Here is a 17258-nt window from a genome sequence, read left to right on the forward strand (position 1 = left end):
TCCCCCTCCCCCTCCCTCTCCCTCTCTCTCCCTCCCTCTCTCTTTCTCTCTCACACACACACTTAAAAATAGTACTTTTTTGTGTTCTATTCAAAATAAATATTTTTTTAATAAAGGCTGTGAAGAGATATGGGATTCCTTTGGACAACAGAACAAATGTCAGCATTCCATTGTTTGACAGTCCAGAGGAAGGGAGTCTTAGACTCAGAATGACTCAAGGACCTTCTCTGGCTTCATGACTGTGCCACCACCTGCCTGGCCCTAAGTAAGTTGGTGACATTGGAAGTGTCACATTTCTTCATCAATAGGAGTATATAGTTCTCCAGACTCTTGGAATGAATGAATGAATGAATGAATGAATGAAGAGGCCCGTTAACTGCCAAGCAGGGTCAGAAACACAATGCCCAGTCAGCAGCGCTGGTTGCTTTCTTTAACCCCTTGAAGCCCATTTCTGTAGCTGGACTCTCATGGATCATTTGTTCAGTTGCATGACAGCCAACTCCAGAAAGAACAAGGAGTCAGATTTGCACATAGGGAAACTGAGGCTCCAAGAAAGTCATTGACTCCTTCCCAAAATCACGCAGACAATAGCCAGCTTGATCCAGATGGGCTAGATTAGTTCCTTTCTTTTTATTTATTTTTTTCTGTGCTGGAAACCGAGGCAGGAGCTCTACCTCAGCTGGCTTTTCATATGGAAGCCCTCCACACTCTCCCTCCGTGCTTCTGTCTGCTTGTCTGCCTGTGGGTCTCTTTGCGCCGAGCCTCCTCTCGACTTTTCAATATGTACAGGTACTCTCCAGCTTCCTCAGAGCAGAACTCTGATCTTCTCTACCTATTCAGAGCTGCAGATCAATCTCCTGGCATATTTAGCAACATGTTCTTGGTTTGGGCGCCCTGTTCAAACTGGTACTTAAGAGTTGTTATGCAGAGAGTTGCAGAATGCAGCTGTCACTGCAGGTGATGCTAACGGGAACAGTTCCTAAGGGAAGACATAGTCATCGTAGTCTACCTCTGAGCATGAGATTTGCAAATTCTGTCATGAGGCGCCCAGTACTTGGAAACATCCATGGGCATTGTCAACATTTCATTTTTACTTTCTTGGTTTTTCAAGGCTGTGTCTCCCTGGCTGTCCTGGGACTCTCTCTGTAGCCCAGGCTGGCCTCGAACTCAGAGATCTGCCTGCCTCTGCCTCCCAAGTTCACTCTGACTGTTAAAGGGGGGAGGGTCTGTTACTTTGTTTCCTTGGATGGTGTTTTTATTATCTGGGTGCGTTGGGGTTTTGTTCTGCTTTCTCTGAGTCTCATCCACAAATTAAGATTCTTAGAGAAGGTTCAGTCTGCAAACTGCTCATGAGAACCGAGTCTGGATCCTTAGCACCCAGTAAAAGTCGGTGCGGGCTGCTGAGGCAGCTTGGCAGGGAGAGAACCCTGCCACCTTTTCTTGGGGCAGCTGTGGTGGAAGGCGAGAGCTGTCTCTTTCTCTGTCTCTCTCTCTCTCACTCTCTCTCTCTTCCTCTCTCTTCCTCTCTCTCTCTCCCTCTCTCTCTCTCTCTCTCTCTCTCTCTTTCTCTCTCTTGGTTTTTTCGAGACAGGGTTTCTCTGTGTAGCCCTGGCTGTCCTGGCACTCACTTTGTAGACCAGGGTGGCCTCGAACTCAGAAATCCGCCTGCCTCTGCCTCCCAAGTGCTAGGATTCAAGGCATGCACCACCACTGCCCGGAGAGAGCTGACTCTCATAATCTGTTCTCTGACTCATGGTTTGACATATATGCTCATAGGCACACACACATAGCCACCCACATATATTCAAAGTAAATAAAAATATAATTTAAAAATTCCCTTTTTAATTTTAATTTAAATAAAAAATTATGAGCACGGATGTTTTGCTTGCATGTGTGTATGTATGTGGACTGCATGCATGCTGTGACTGAGGGGGCCAGAAGAGGGTGTCAGATACTCCAGAACTGGAGTTAGAGACAGTTGACAGCTGTCACATAGATGCCAGGAAACATATCCTGGCCCTCTGCAAAAGCAGCAAGAACTCTAAACCATTTCTCTAGCATCCTACCAAAAAACAAAGTTTTTTTAAAAGCCAGATGTGGTGGGGACACACATCTGTAATCTTGGTACTGTGGAGGTGGAAGCAGGTAGATTGGGGTTTCCTGGCCTGTTTAGCGGAATCGATGAGCAACAGGTGCCATGAGAGACAGTGTCTTCAAACAATGAGGTGGAGAGTGGGTGAGGAAGACACTGGCAGCGGCGTAACTCTGGCTTCCACATGCAAGCACATACAGGCTTACCCAGAAATTCATGCCCGTGCATGCACGCGTGTGCATGCACACACACTCATGGGCACACTCACACACATGCAGATGCATGCATGCACACACGCACTCACACATCCACACACACATGCATGCATGCACACACGCACTCACACATCCACACATGCATGCACGCACACACACACTCACACATCCACACACGCATGCATGCACGCACACACGCGCTTCTCTGTCACATGCAACAGAAGTTGGTGTTGGAATCAGTCAGGAGTGCTCCACACCCCCAGTCTTCCAACACAAAGGCCTTCCTGTCTTGAACGATCACTTGCTAGCGGAGCACAAACTTGGGGAGGGTTGGTCCCCACCTTTGCAACTGACGTCTTCTCCGCAGCACTTGCTAACTTCTGCCGCCAGAGAAACAAACCGTTCTGTTTGTTCTGACCATCTTAAACCCCTCCGCTGGCATTCAGGGTCCACAGAGACAGTCTTGATTGGCTCAGTGGTATCACCCAACTAGTCGTTTAGTGAATATTTGTCGAATGACTAATAGAAATCTGGCTTGAGCAAGTTCTCCAGTTGGTTGGCTGTAAGAGCTTTCGTTATTTTTGAGCATAAGGAAGTAAAACCCTGAGGAAGGAAAATGCAGTTTGGAAGCTTGTTGGTGTCTGTTTTCTTCACTGGATTTTAGGTTTGTCTTTTGGGTTAGACTTGTGCTTCTCTACTTTTGACCATAGAAGCCAGGAAAGAAGAACACATCTTAGGTAGGAGAAAAATATGTGAAAACCGGTCATTGTGAGGTAACCTCTCTGATGCCTGTGTCACCTCCTTAGGCAACGTAAAAACCACAGTAATCATGCGCCCCAGCTCTGGGGCATTAGCCCCGTGGGGACTTTTCACTAGGTCTCCATTGGTTATGATATTGATGCTACAAACTGGTCAAATCGAACTCCTTATGTTAATAGAGGGTTGTCATCCGCTCTCTGCGCGTTTGCCTCTGAAGCGCATTTTAAGCCTGATTTACAATAACTGAGCACCATCCACCTCCAGTGTGCATTTGAAATACCAAGGACAAGCAAGCCCTCACTAACACATACCGGGTTCTGAAAAGGTTTCTGTCTCACTGTCCATGTAAGCCAGGCTGGCTTTGAACCTCCATCCTCTCAACTGAGCCTCTCCAGTACAGGGCTTACTTACTTACAGGTGCCAAGCCTGAAAAGTCTTCATAGACTTCGGTGGCAGCCAGAGCACAGTGCTCTTTGTAGTGAACAGCAAGTGCTGTCAGCTGGCCCAGTTGCCATCCTAGAGCCTCCAGTCTCTGCCGCGTGGAACTTCTCTTTCCCATTTATATATAACCCACCTCCCCCAAATCCCAGACTCCGTTCTGTTCATCACAATATACTGGTGCCAAGAATCATGTTTTTAATGGAGGAGCGGTTCTCAAGCTTCCTAATGCTGCGGCTCTTTAACACAGTTCCTCATGTCGTAGTCACCCCCAACCAGGAAATTATCTCATTGCTACTTCATTACTGTAATTTTGCATAATGTTATGTTAATATTAATATAAATTACATATATTAATATAAATTATTAGTGTTATATTCATGTTAATAATGTTAATGTGGATATGCAGGACTTCCGATATGTGACCCCCCTCAAGGGGTCGCTCCCCACAGGTTGGGAATCACTAAAATAGAGCAGGTGACTTGGCATGAGCACTGAAACTGAGCCTAGGGCCTCACCTCCCGCTGAACTGACTGTTCGGCTCTCTGTTTCCTTTTTAAAGATTTGGGCTTTTTAATTTATTTATGTGTCAGTGCACGTGTAAGCATGTGCCCAGGGAAGCAGATTGCAGGCTTTGGATCCCTTGCAACTAGAGTTGCAGGCATCTATGAACCACTGGATGTGGGTGCTGGGACCCAAACCCCAGATTCCGGCCGCCAAGCTGCAAGTCCTCTTAACTGTGGCGCCTTCTTCCCATCTTCTCCCTCCACAGCCCATCTTTTAGACAGCCTCTTACTATGTTGCCCAAGGTGTCCTTGAACTCACTCTGAAGCCCAGACAGGTTTTGAAGTCCTCTGTAGCCCAAGCAGGACTTGAACTGGGAATCATCCCGTTTCGTTCCTCCTCTCCCCCCCCCTCCTCTGCCCCCGCCTCCACTAGGACCGGCTCAGTCACAGTCAGTTTTAGAGAAAGCATAAAAACCTGTTGAAATAAGATGTGTAGGGCTGGAAAGATGGCTCAGTGGTTAAGAGCACTGACTGCTCTTCCAGAGGTCCTGAGTTCAATTCCCCAGCAACCACATGGTGGCTCACAGCCATCTGTAATGAGATCGGATGGCCTCTTCTAGTGTGCATGACGAGAGCAACAGTGTACTCAGAAACATAAAATAAATAAATGAACCTTTAAAAAAAAAAGAAATAAGCTGTGTCTTTGAATTGGGCAGTCACTAATGCCTAATGAACCTTTCTGGGCGGCTCTCAGGTTGAACCCAGGGTGGTAGTGTCCTAGATCCTAGATGCTCCTGGTGTTGGTAGTGGCAGCCTTAAATCTCCTTCAGGTGATCAGTAGTTCAGAGACCGGCAGAGAGAGAGAGAGAGAGAGAGAGAGAGAGAGAGAGACGAACAGACTGGCACCACCCAGAGGCACATGCACCTGCAAGGGCCAATGGGCGCCAGAACAGGAAGTAGCGCAGGCAGGCTGCTGGGCCCCGATAGCACCGTGGGGCACGCTCCTCACACGTCTTCAGCTGTAGTTCCTCATAAGGACTTCATGGGGCTTCTTGCAGACCTCCCATCCATTGGCTTTGAACAGAAGACGCTGTAGATTTGAAGAATAAAATGTGAAGACAACCCGACTGCTCTTTGTTCTCGAGGACGGTGAGTGCCTCCTAACAGAACATGTCCCACGACAGTACCCAGAGCTCCTAGGCAGAGAGAGGGTAGCAATGCTAACTCTGCCGCTGTCTTTCTGGAGGCCAGTAGCCTGGCCTGGCGTGCCCTGGCGTGGCCTGGCATGGTGTTTACATGTTACTGCAGCAGCAGGCATTGACCGAAGAGTGTCATAGATTCTTTTACATGGTGTTTGTTTAGCTAGCGCCTGTTTGTTCTCTCTGGTGGGAACCGAGAGTGGAGGGCTTAAGCAATACTGGGGGTGCTGGAAACTTGTTTTAGAACATTCCTTCCCCGAATGTCAAAATGCAGAGCCCCGTAAAGTGCTCTTGGGGTTCCCGGCCTGACCAGGAAGTGCTGCTCAAGTCTCACTTGAGTCTCTGTTAAGAACTTCCTTTCTCAGGATGAAGGTGCTTGACAGCCTGGTGGCAGGCGTCCTTGTCACTGAAGCTGATCTCAGCGTTATCTTTCCTGTGAGCCAGAGGCAGTCTTTCAGAGAAACTCTCCTCTCAGGCCTATTGGCTGCTGGGGGGGCAAGATTACATTTAAAGTCTCTCGCCTGTTGGTTTGGACATGGAAGGGCCCCTCGTTCAGAAGTCTGCTGTGAGTAAGCGTCTATGGTTTGTGAATTTTACATTGACTGTCCTGCTATAAAGCAACTCACGCTGACACACCCTTCACACACGGGAGCCACTTAAACTTCCTGAATTTCACGTGAGAACACAGGGCCTTCCCTCACCCTCCAGCTGAGAGGCATAAAGTTGAGAGCCGTCGGACCCATGCGCTAGGCTTAGTTAGTGGTTTGATGTCGTTGAGCTTCTGGGTCAGGTTTTTGGAAACGTAGGATTTTTCATTTTCCCTCCTCCTCTGGATGAGTAAGGCCAAGGTCAGGCTGCCAGCAGAGTGGCCTGATCTTGGCAGAAGAGCCCTTGAAGAAAACACAAATGTGCTAGCAGTCACCATTAAGGTGGATGAAGCCCACCTTAATGGAGGCCCCGTCAGAGCAACATGTCAAGGCTAAGCTACACAGCGTGGCCCAGTGTCCTTGCCAGACCTGAGCAGTATCCCTTCCTATAGTCCTTATCTCAAAGGATGGGGAAGTGGGGGCCAAGGGAGGCAGCTTCTCACATGTGAGTCCAACCTTAAAGACACAAAGATCAAAGGGTCGGGCCACGTTTGCTTTGTTTTGCCACTTTTGAAATCATTTTAGTGACTAGGGTTAGTCACTTACTCAAGGAGAAGAAAAAAATACCTTAGCCATGAGGTCATTAATTCCCGGGACAACTCTAAGTCCATAAAATAAAGTCAGATGACTCAAGCAAAGAGGTAACTTTTTTTTTTATTAACTTTACATCCCGCTCACTGCCCCTCCTCCTAGTCACCCCCTCCCACTAGCCTTCCCCCTCCACTTCTCCTCTGAGAGAGTGAAGGCTCCCCCAGTATCTCCACCCCCACCCACCCACCCTGCATCAACTCTGTGGGGTGCATCATCTCCCACAGAGGCAGACAAGGCAACCCAGCTAGAAGAACAGGGACAGACAGACAACAGCTTTTGACACAGCTTCCCCCCTCTCCAGTTGTTTGGGACCCACATGAAGACCAAGTTGCACATCTGCTACATATGTGGGAGGAGGAGTGGGGGGGATAGGTCTAGCCCATGTATGCATCTTGGTTGATGGTTTAGTCTCTGAGAGCCCCAAGAATTGTGGGGGCGGAGGTAACTTTTAATTGACAGCCCGGCCATTACTTTGTATGTTAAAGATAGTCTAAGTAATTCTCCGAGGGAAAGCTGTCTTTATGTCTCCTCAGCTCCTTTTATCAACTCTGCTAGGCGATGGGAACAAGGATGGAGGGGATTGTGTGGGCTGACCGTCAGCCCTGGACAAACTCAAGCTTCTGCCACGCCTGATGTGTAAATCCATTGTTGTCATGTTGCTTAGGGAGGCATCGATCCTTCAAGATGTGTGTGGCGACTACTGCTGGGGGCAGGGGCAGGCAGGAGTCTAATTCAAATGTTCAGATAACCTTTGAAATATGGTGCCAAAGTGTGTGTGTGTGTGTGTGTGTGTGTGTGTGTGAAGTGGGGGAAGGAGACAGACAGACAGACACACACACACACACACACTACAAATTGCAGCCTCTCAGAAAGCCTCCAGAATGGGCTGAATGTCGATTTCAGTCCAGAAGTGTCCTGGTCGGAGCTGGGAGTGGGGGAGAGGAAGTGGGTGGGGCCTCACCCAACAGACAGATGACTGCAGATCTTAATTGAGTCAGGGAAGGTGGAAGTCACTGGCCCCATCCCATCCATCTGTGCCTGTTGATTTAACCAGCGGCTGCACTTGGTGGGTCCCATCCAGATGACAAGGCTCAGAGTCTCCGGAGTAAGCTGACACGGCATGTGCTGACTCTTCTCTCTGGTTTCCCGTGGTCACAGTCCTTATCTCTGGCCTGTAAAGATCACATGGACCCCTTTTCGTGCAAGGCCACATGTTAGCGGGGGCGGGGGTGTGGGGAGGTGGGGGGACAGCTTCACAGTGAGATGCTATATTTCCTGTTTTACCGATTACAGAGTTAGTTTTCAAGAACATCCCAACGGATCGGAACCATCACATGAAATGTTAAGTCAAAACCATATGTATATATGTATATGTATATGTATATGTGTGTGTGTGTGTGTGTGTATATATATATATATATATATCCTGTGAAGGGGTCTGAAGTTGTAGGTGGTTCTGGTTCAGTTCTGGTGGCGACATAGAAAGGAAGCTGTGCAGAGAAAGCGTGATAATCTGGGCCCAGGTTCTTAAAAAAATGCAAAGGCAAGTTATTTTTAGAGGTGTCTTGGAAATGTATGTATACAAACACACATATGTTAACACCTATACACACATAATATACATATGTGTATATATAATTCATGCACATACTGTAAATACACACACACACCTGCTAACCTCACAGAAGCAAGTTCCTCAAACTAGAAAATGGGCATTGGTCAGAATACCCACCTCCCCGAGATCAGTGAGGAGATTAAATGAGATAATGTCTGCGAAGCCCAAAGTTGATCATATATCATGGGAAGAGCCTGTGACTGATATCTGGCAGCTGTGTTCGTTCTTGCTGCTTTGGGGTAACACAGGTACCATTCACAGCTTTACCAGAAAATGATCGGTCAGTCCTGTGCATGTGTAATATATATACAATATATATAATATATAAATATGTATATATTTATATAGTATATAATCACCAAGATGTCTCTTTTAAAGCCAAGCTGCATTTGCCCACAGGTTGGTCCAGTCACTTTCTAAAACTGTCTGCCTGCCCTCATCAGCCCTCTGCAGGCTGAGAGCATCTGTCTTTTCATGTGTACCCTCTGACCCTGATGTGTGTGTGTGCTCTGCCAAATGCTGCCATAAGCCCCCATCGCCAGTACGGTGCCGCCCACCTTGGGCAACAGTTCAGGGAGTCAGAGAATCTGTCGCTGGTGCTCTTGGTTCTTAGCGGCTGACCCCTGCACTGCGGCTCCTGCTCAGCCCTCCTGCATTACTCTCCGTCTTTGTCACATATTTTTGGGCTTGGCACAGGAACGTGTCTGCCATCTCTCACCCCGTCACCTCACACACCTGCTAGCCCCCTCCTCCCAAGCCTTGGTGTCTCAGACTGAAAAAGGACATGGACATGGAGATGGGACCCACTGGTCTTATCCATGTTCTCATGTGCTCCGTGTGCTACCCTGGCCAGTCGGGTGGGGAGAAGCTGGGGAGGCTGCAGAATTGGCTGTAGATTTAGTAATTATTAGTCAAATGATTTTTCAGTCCAACAGACTCAGTGTTAGTCCCATTTCTCCCTTTGTCCACCCACTGAAATTTCCCCTCCATTTGGTAGAACTTAGAAGAGCCACAGGGAGAACAAAGTATAGGTTTATTTTCAAAGTATTTATGTGTTCCTGTGTGTGCATAGTCGTATGAGGGTATGAGGTTAAGGGTAAGTGTGTGTCCCCCCTCTATCTGCCTCACCCAGTAGGCGGGTTACAGATACATCACCACGCCCTTCATCCACATGGGTATTGGGGATCTCTCTCTAGTCCACACGCTGAGCTGGCTCTCCAGCCAGAGGGTCATTTGGTTTCTTCGTTTTGTTTGGTTTTGAACTTATTTTCTCTGTGCAATGTGTGCTGGTGCCTCTTGCACGCCGGGTCAGGTTGGGACTGTATTTTAGCACTTTAGGTCACAGCAGGGAGAACAGAAGGGCTTTGTTGAGTTTTTCTTTAGCAGACCCAGAAGATAAAGAAGGTATTTCTGGTTTGGTTTGGTTTTGGTGTCTTACCGTCCATCTCTGGGGATTGCTGTCCTCTAAGGAGTCTGTGAACTTAAATGCGTCGAAGACAGGTTGAGCAGATTTCCCTGGGATGGCAGCTAAGCAGATGTGAAGTAGGGAGATACTGAGACTAGACTGACTAAACCATGAAACTATATACAGCTTTGCTAAGGCTACGGAGTCCCTGTGGACATGGTCCTGACACTTGAAAGTCTACAGCTCTACTTGTAGCACGACCCTCTTGTCTCCTGCTTCTGGATTCCTCTGTGTCTGCCTTGTACTTAGACTGCCCCTAGTTAGACTTCCTCAATACTGCTGTAAAAATTAAACTGTTCCCTGTGTCCCGTTCGGACTCAGTCTCCTGTGTCTTCAGTTATGGGTCACCATAGCTGGCTCCCTCCATCCTGGTCTCTCACCCACCCACCCTCCCCAGCTCATACCCAACAACCTTTTCATTCCTTTGCTTTTTGGTTGTTATTTGAGACAGGGTCTCACTGTGTGCTGGCCAGGCTGGCCTTGAACACTCTATCTTCTGGCTGGGTCTCTCCAGAGCTGGGGTTGAAGGAATGCACTGCCACGCCCTGCTGCACAGCCTTCTTCAAACACCACTTCCAGCACTGAACTCTGCATGCTGGGCCTCTGAGGTTCCCACTTTCCACTTCGAGGTTCTCCACGCCCTTGCTAATCTGTCCCCAGAGTGTTTATCCAGCCTCACTTCCTCTGCTCTTGGGCGGTTGGGCGGGCGGGAGGTCCCTTCAGCTCCTTTGCAGTCAGTCAGATGTTCCAGGCTCACCACTGGTTCCAGTGCTTGTTATTTCACCAAAAGTATCTCTAGCTCTCAGACTTTACCTTCTCTTCAAGCCCAGTGTCAGGCTCACTTCCTGTTTGACTTTTCCCCTGCCTATTTCTGCTGTCTTTTTGCTGAGCCAGGGTTTCATGTAGCTCAACCTGATGGCTCCCTGGGTCATCAAAGCTGGCCTTGAATTCTCCTGACTCTACCTCCCAAACACTAGGATTTCCTGCAAACTCTTACTACATAGTCCGGACCAGCCTAGAACTCCTCGTATGTTGTAGATCAGGCTGGCTTTGAACTCCCAGAGATCCACCTGCCTCTACCTCCTGAGTGCTGGAAGTTTAAAGGCGTGTGCCACCACCAGGCTTGGCTTCCAGGTGGTTTTTAATGTATTAAACCAAAGAACAAAACTGTGTGTGCCCACGTCACTTGCTCTCATAGACTCCAGCGCTGGACAGTCACTAACTTTCTGTCTGATTGTGGACATTTCATCATGTGTGGGATCAGACCCCATGTGGCGCTGTGTGAGTATGTGAGAGCCCTCCACTTTGCATGATATTTTCTAGACGCATCCATGTTGTATCATGCGCCTGGGTCAATACTCCATTCCCTTTTAAGCCCAGCAGTGCATACCGGTGACACTGACTCCTGTGTGTTCATCAGTTGATGGGCACTTGAGGTGTTTCCATTGCTGATCGTAACATTGATGTGAGCATCCACATATGCATTGCTGTGTGTGTGTGTGTGTGAACGCGCACTCTCTGGCTTTGGAGTTACAGACAATTGTGAGCGCTGGAATTCAGGCGAGCACAAGGCACTCGTTATGGCTAAAGCTGTCTCTCCGGCCCCCATGTATACATTTTCATATGCGCATATGTTTTCAATTCTTTGGAGTATGTACCTAGGAGTGCGATTGCTCATAATTATTTTTGTAAAGTAATAGAAATGAAAATTCCTTAAAAATCATCTCTCTTAATTATTCTACACACATACACAAAATATTGTTTATTTAGTTAGTTGGTCTCCTGGATCTTTTCATCAGAAGCGAGACAGACACAAAACTTCAGCTTGAGTCCTGGACAGATGGTCTTTAATTCTGAGTGAACGGTCCCAGTTGCCTGCCGCCATGAGGACACTGTGCAGAAGGCATACCTAAGCGCCGTCGCATTGCTAGTCACAAGGAATGAAGTTAAGGAGTGGCCGTGTCGTGTAAAGGGTAGATGCCATCAGGAAGCTGTCAGGGTACTTCTTTACACACGGTGGTGGTGGGATCTGCACGAAGTCCCAGAGGCTGGCCAGCTTTTCATCAGGTGTGGCAGGACATGATCAGTGCACACTCAGCCGAGTTCAGAGGGTGGGAACAAAGCTGGGGACTTAGGGACAGTGGGGAATCAAAGGCTTTTTGAATCACATAGCAAGAAGTTTGAACTCTGAACCAGAGATAGTGGGGAGCCGTTTAAGCCATTTGAATAGGAGAGACCAATGCAATGAGAGCCTTTGAAGGAGCGCTCCCCAGCTGCTCTGTGGAGTGACTTCAAGGAAGAAAGATTGGGGATGAGAACCTGGACTTGGGTTCTGGAGCGAGGACAGCCTCACTGGAAGAGAAGAAGAGCAGCCCGGGAGAGAGTGAGAAGAGGCAGTCCAGAGGGACGGGAAGTTGCTCAGTACACACTCCTGTGTGGAAGGATGGGGTGGGCAGCCTCCTCATAGACAACAGGGCCCCTGGGAGGAAGCAAGCAGAACCAGAGAGAAGGGCCTGCCCAGAGGGCTCCAGAAACTGAGACTTGAGGAGAATCCTTCAGAGGGGAGACAAGCAGATTGGAGGTAAGTTCCTGGGAGCGTGTTCCTGTCAGGCAAGGCCCCTCCCTCCGCAGTGATGCATTAGTGTGAGGTAAGCCAAGTGAAGAAGGGTGGGTAGACAGTGGTGGGAGGCAATGAGAGGGGTGGACCAGTGATTCGCAGGTCACAGGGGAAGGGATTCAGGGGCCATTGGTGGCCCTGGCTGAGAGGTGGCTAACCTGAAGAAAGGGGATGGGGGTGGGGAGGGAGCAACTGGGGAGCTGAGGAAGCTCGCGGCCCATGGACTCCAGGGATGTGGACGACATCAGGAGTAGTTAGAATGAGGGGACATCTTCACTGATGTGAGGCACGTGAGACGCTTGGAGAGAGAACTGGCCCCGTCCTCTGAAGCAATCCCCTCGTAGGTAGCAAAGACATGGAGCTTCCCTGCATCTTTCAAATGCATTTTCTTCCCCAAAGCACAGCAGCCATGTGGTGCAACTGTACAAGCAGCCAGGCCCGGTCTAAGCTCAGTGTATTGAATACTTGTAACAGTGGGAAGACAACTGTACTTATCTTCTTTAAAAATTTAGTTCCTAAACCCTCAGCTTCACGTTTTCATACTGATGTTTTGCTTCCCCTAAAAGGTGTCCCCGAATGACAATATTTCCTGTTTCCTATAGGTCGTGTGAGTGGAATTAAAGGCAGGTGGTCTTTAGTTCTGAATGAACAGTCCCGGGTGACTGGCACCATGCAGGCGTAGCGTAGAGTTCAGCAGGCAGCAACAGTGACTTTTATTTGGGGGGACTGGGACTGGACAGTGATAACACTCAAATCTGCCCCAGAGTCCCGGTGACCAGATGTCACTTGGAACTGTAAAGTCTCTGTGTTTTGATGTTCTAAAGGCAGTGCCTTGTCGGTCTTGTATCGGGGGTTCCTGTCAAGAAGGCTTGGTGAATAAGCAGACACGGAAGCCGAACCAACCTTCCCTCTTTCCAGCAAAATGGCGGCCGTCTCTAACCCACCGTAGTTCTCACACACCGTCTCTTAAAGACGGGCTCTCACTGTGCAATCCTGGCTAGCCCAGAAATGGTCATGTAGACCAGGCTGCTCTTGAACTCAGAAATTCATCAGTCTCTGCCTCCCCCTGGCCTGCTGGTGGCCAGGCCTTATAAGCAATATGTTCACTTTGCTGTGATCAATGGGCTGTATTTGTAAGTAGTCACAAGATACAAATTACATCCTATCCCAGATGTATTTTGTGTATAACACTCCAGACTCCTGTATAGTTTTTAAAGTACGAATTAGGGTGGTCAATATCATGTAGCTTTTTTACCCTAGTGTATATCAGCAGACACTCCTCTTTTTGTCATAAGCATACATCTTCCATCTCATTCCCAAGCCTGTACTGTTGCACAGATAATCACATTAGCTTTTTTAAGTCTTTATTGTTACAAATGTTGAAAAGAGCTCTTTAGGACCTCTGTGTGTCTCTCCCTCTCCTCTCTCCCCTTTTCCTTCCTCACCTCCACACCATACACACATACACATACACACACAATACACATACCACACAGATGTACCACACATACACACACACCACATACCACACAGATACACCCTGCACATATACATACCACACACCCTACACATACACATACCACACACACACACCCTGCACATACACATACCACACACACACACACACACACACCCTGCACATACACATACCACACACACACAGACATATACCACACACCCTACATATACACATACCACACACACCACACACTCACACACACCACCACCACCAATAGTTCTATGTGCAGAAAGATTCCATAGCACTTCAACCCCCAAGAGCTTGATTTCCAGAAATCTGGGCTTTTTGTCTTTTCTTCAAGACAGGCTGGGGGAGCAGCAGCATTACACTGTGTCCTGAGAGGGACTCGCTCACTTCCTGGCTATGCCTCCCCCTTGTGTGTCCCACCAGAAACCCAAGCCAGGGTCTGACAGTTCCTTCAAGGATTGGAAAGGGTGCAGCCCTGTCTCCCTGGACACGGCTTTTCTCCTCTGCCTTCATCTGGCCCAGACAAGCTCCCACCACATTTCTTCCCAAACCCTATGGCAACCCTTGCTTCCTCATAACCCTGCCTGGTCTTTTTTGACTCAAATTTTACATTCAGAGCTCTTTGCTGTAACCTTTCTAATGTGTTAACTAAGAAAGGAGGACTGTCCAAAGGAACCAATTCCTAATTAGTGACTATTTCTTACCTATATGGCTATACTTCAGTGTCTTTAATCTAAAATATATATTATATAATATATGCATATATATATAATATATGGACATAGTTACATGTAATTATATAAATATATTTTTATGTATTGTATACATTTATTTATACACATGTATATAGTTATATATTTATACATACATAATATATATTATTTATATATACACATATATGTATGATGATATATATTTATGTATGTGTATGTGTTACCTACATACATGTCTATACCCTCACAATGTGCCTAGTGTCAAGAGGAGGTCAGAAAGGGCATCAGATCCCTTTGAACTGGAGTTACAGATGGTTGTGATCCACTCTGCGGGTGCTGGGACCTGAACCTAGGTTCTCTCAAAGAGCAGCCAGTGCTCATAACCACAGGGCCTTCACTCCAGCCCAGCAGCTCTCAACCTGTGCACCATCCCATCAGACAGTTACACTACGATTCATAACAGTAGCAAAACCGCAGTTACAGAGTAGCGCTGCAGTGACAGAACAGCAGTGGCCGCAGTTACAGAGTAACAGCACGAGGAACACTGAAGGGTCCCAGCGCTAGGCAGGGTGAGAACCGCTGCTCTCCAGCCCCTTATTTACTCTTCTCTTACAAATATTTGTTTCTCTGCGGGCAGACACACATGCAGAGGTCAGAGGACAACTTGCAGGAGCCGTTTCTCTCCTTCTACCGTGTAGGTCCTGTAGTTTGAACTCTGGTTGCTGAGCAAGCTTAGCTGCAAGCCCCTTTGCCATTTCACTGGCCCAATTTGATTTTCAGTTTCAAGTTTCTGTCCTGATCTGACCACGCAATATAAGTATTTCCATTCATGCATCTAGTAGAAACTGCTTCCAGATAGTAGATCTGGCTGTGCGCAGGGCGTTCTTCTAGCATTTTATTCAATGGCTAGGGGCTGACTAAGCCTCAGAAGCGGGCTGGGGATCCTCAGCTGGCTAGCACCTTGAGAAATCAGATTAGCAGGCTGATTACTCTGGTCAAGGTGAAGGGGTGAGTGGGCATTAAAGAGAGGCCTGGGAGCTAAGGATGCACGTTGTCATGTGACACCGAGGACACATGTCGTCTCGTGACACTGAGGACACATACCGTTGTGTGACATAACAGAGCAGACCCCAGGCTTTGAAAGAGCAAGGCAGAGATGCAGTGTGGACCCTGAGGGCTGCTGTTCCCACAGCCACAGTGCCCCCTGCAGCCTCAGGGCTGATGCTACAGCTAAGGCAGCCTGTGACAAGAGCCTCCTTCAACTGGGTTCTGTCACGAATAGGGGCAGGAAGAGCATGTGTAGTTAGTTACAATACATGGCTGGGCAGGTGTGCTGATGCCTGTCTTTAGCCCCACACTCGAAGAGAGAGGCAGGCAGGTCTCTGTGAGTTCGAGGCCAACATGGTCTATAGAGTGAGGTCTAAAATAACAAGTTGTCATTGCCTCGTGTTTCATCCGCTGGGTCACATTTGCCCTTTACCCACGTTCATGCCACTGCCAAACGACCAGGAGCTTGCATCTGTGGGTTGTGATAAGTCAGGGGAGGGTTTGGATGGGACACCAGGATGCAGTGCAGTGAGTGCAGGAAGAAGATGCACGCAGGGCGTCACTGCGCAGTAAGGATGAACTGGGGCCAAGTCATGCGTTTGTTTTGATTTTTCCAAACCAAACTAATTGCAACAGTGGTTTCATGCGGTGACACCCTTGTACCTTAGTCTGTCACACGCACACGGGCTCGTGCCTGTACCCAATAACCAATATTGTAATAGTAATGCCTTTTTAACATCTGAATATTTATTTATGGGGTGCTGGAAGAAAGTGTACAAGTGTTATGGAGGTTAGAGGACAGCTCTGGGGAATCAGTTCTTACCCTCCACTTGTGAGCTCCGGGGACTTAGCTCCGTGCCTCTGGCTTGGCAGCAGGCAGCTTTCCCCTTTCAACTGTCTAGCCAGCCCCTCCACGGTCCTCTGGTCCTCTCAGCATCCCACCATCACCAGGCAGAGGGTGGAGGATGCTGATTCTCAACACAAAGAGCATCTCATCTCCAACTCTTACAATGCTTCTGAGAACAGCATGCACCTGCCTGACTACCTTCTCCTGTGAGCACCGGATTGGCTGCAGGAGGGACAGAGTGGCCCTCTGAGCCCCTAGGAGATATCTGGCCTCTGTCTAGCTGAGTATAGATGGCCAGAGATCACCAGTATAAGGTGGTTCTTTGCAACTAGTTTGGAGGACAGGAGTCATTAGTGACCCAGCACTCCAAGTGTTGGTGCACAGACACCTGCTGTGGGTCATCTGGCCTGGGCTCCATTGTGGCCCTTCTCCATGGGAACGAGGGTCACCTGCCATTGTCTTTCTGCCTCTCTCAGCCTTGACCCAGAGAGCAGACTTTGTTCTCTGTTGCTGGTTGGTGGTTCAGGGATGCAGGTCTTTCTTATACTCAGACTGGTACATAACAATCACGATACGGAATCCTAGGACCTTCATCATTGTGTCTCTCTGGTCCTGAGGTCCCCAGCCATCCTCTTTCTGCCATCAAGAGCCCTCCTATAATTGTCTGCAGAATTCCTTCTGAATGGGAAGTTGGGTATACAGGTTAAAAACCTATACAGCCTGTTTTAACAAGAAATTTAACACATTTGTCTCTTGTGTGTGTGTGTGTAAGTGTATCCCACGGTGCAAATGTGGATGTCGGGACAATCTGTAGGAGTCGGTTCTCTTCTTGTTATCATGTGGGTCCCAGGGATCAAACTCAAGCCATTGTATTCGGTGGCAAGTGCCTTTTCCCACAGAACCACCTCTTGGGTCCACTGGTTGACAGTAAACAGTGCTGCCGAAGATGGGGGTTCTGACGCGGATCTGTCACTTCACAGCCTTGTGGAGTTTCAGTCACCAGGAATGTCTGCTAACTAGG

General features: G+C 48.3%; 1 protein-coding gene across 6 annotated transcripts in view; it reads left to right on the forward strand.

The window, feature by feature from the left end:
• Taok3 (TAO kinase 3) overlaps positions 1 to 17258 on the forward strand; it is a 153786-nt gene that overhangs the window by 8316 nt on the left and 128212 nt on the right. For 3 of the 6 annotated variants that reach the window (XM_029477637.1, XM_029477639.1, XM_021163498.2), the window contains exon 2: positions 5069 to 5159. The exons of 2 other annotated variants lie outside the window; for them this stretch is intronic. The gene's annotated coding sequence lies outside the window, so the exon portion shown is untranslated. Of the gene's footprint in view, positions 1 to 116; positions 266 to 5068; positions 5160 to 17258 lie in introns of those variants that run through there. One more of the 6 variants, XM_029477638.1, reaches the window with a different exon arrangement.

Source organism: Mus caroli, chromosome 5 (assembly GCF_900094665.2).
Source record: "Mus caroli chromosome 5, CAROLI_EIJ_v1.1, whole genome shotgun sequence".
NCBI lineage: Eukaryota > Metazoa > Chordata > Mammalia > Rodentia > Muridae > Mus > Mus caroli.